We start from the raw sequence: 1,923 nt of genomic DNA, 5'->3' as shown, positions 1-1,923 counted from the left end.
GCTTAATATGATACTCTCCAGTTCCATCTATTGTTTTATAACCAACATGACTTTGGGTTTCTTTGTATAGCTGGAAAAAATTTCTGCTTCTCCCCTCCTTTTTCCTCTTTTCTCCTCCCCCCTCTCCTTCCTCTTTCTCCTCCTGCCTCTCTCTCTTTCTCACTTTCTCCGATTCCAATAACTTCTTTTGAGATTTCTGTCCTTATCCTTGCTCTTCCTCAGTTCGGAAGTGACATGCCTCTTCTGTCTTATTTGATATTCTCTGTACATTCTGGATTGTGTTTTTGTGTCTGTCTGATTTGGAAGTCTCTATGTTATCCTTATCATATGTACTTTTTCTTCCCTTCTGGAATTCTAAACATGTGTGTTTACACTTTGGAGTCCCCACTGCCCTAGCTTCCAGTCCCTGGGGATTTTCTCAGGCTTGCCCTCTCTGCAGATGAGCTGCCAAAGGGCATTCTTTATTTCTCTCAGTGACAGTTTCCATTTAAAAATTTCCATACAATATATTTTAATCATCTTTTTCTCTCCCCCAGCTCCTATCAAATTGTCCCTACCTTGCTCACACAAACGTCATGCTATTTCACTCTCTCTCGCTCACAAACAAAAACAAAACCACAAAAATGATCAAAACAAACAACAGGAAAAAGCCCAATAAGATAATTATTTCCTTTGGGCTCTTTCTAAGAATTTTCCTCTCTCTGCCTTTACTACCTGTCTATGATGTACGCCATCTACCTCATCCATTGGATATATAACATGTTGTTATTCTGTTCATTTCAAACTGTTGTCACACGTGAGTCTGCTCTGATGTTTGCTGCATAGCTTCTGTGACCCTCACCAATTTTCATGCCTTAAAATTTCCAAGGTAGGGGCCTAAAGAATTGTCTCAGTGGGTAACAGCCCTGGCTGCTCCTGCAGAAGACCGACCTGGGTTCGATTCCCAGCACCCACAAAGTGGCTCACAACCATTTGTAACTCCAGTTTCAGAGAATCCAGTGCCCTTTTCTAACTCCCATGGCTACTGCATTCACACTTTATGCATGCAGGCAAAATGCTTATATGCATAAAATAGAATAAATAACTCTAAAATATTTTAAGACAAATTTCCTTTGAAGGCCAGATGTGGCAAGGTAACCAGCAAGTATGATGAACAAACTTTACTGTGACAGTTTTCTTTGTTTAATCTGATGGAGGGTTAAGCTGGATCAAATGCTCATGTCTGTAGATGATAGGGGCTTCAAAGCCCCCTGTATCCCTATTTGGTTTCCCAGGTTGCTGTGCTTCCCTAAACACCCCTCAAGGAGACCCCATGTCTTCCAGCCAAGAAGGCCATCATGGGATCGACCCAGTATGGGTTCTAGGACTGGGTATGTGTATCAGGTGTGGTGAGGGCAATCACCTGCTCATCCTGTAATTACATGTCAGCATTTGAGTGGCCAGTGATCGTCACTGGTCTTGGGTTTCTTTCCCACTTTGGAGAGAGAAGAAAGGTTTTGGAGTCAGAAGTGGGAAGTGTTATCATCTCATGGAAGGATGCATGTCTGGTCCAACTTTTATGCCTACAGAATAGGTCTCTGTTTTAGAGGATGCTCTGGGTGCCTATCATAATGATTGGCCATCCTTGTTTTCTATTGAAAATTTATCCTGTTTGTGTCGCATGTATTTGTCCATATCCCCACCTGCCAGAGGTCAACACTGGGTGTCTTCTTTTATTCCCTACTTTATATATTGAGACAGGGTCTCTCACTGAGCCTGAAGGTAGCTGGTGGGTGAGGTTCAGGGATCCACCTACCCCTGCCTCCACACCCTCAGGGACAGGGCTCTTGATGTGCTGTTATAGCCAGCTTCTATATGGGTGCTGGGGTTCAGAGCACACATCCTTGAGCTTCTCATAGATCTTAATCCACCAAGCATCTCCTC

Source organism: Microtus ochrogaster, unplaced genomic scaffold (assembly GCF_000317375.1).
Source record: "Microtus ochrogaster isolate Prairie Vole_2 unplaced genomic scaffold, MicOch1.0 UNK18, whole genome shotgun sequence".
In the NCBI taxonomy this organism is placed as follows: Eukaryota; Metazoa; Chordata; class Mammalia; order Rodentia; family Cricetidae; genus Microtus; species Microtus ochrogaster.
Note: the sequence above shows the minus strand (reverse complement) of the source record.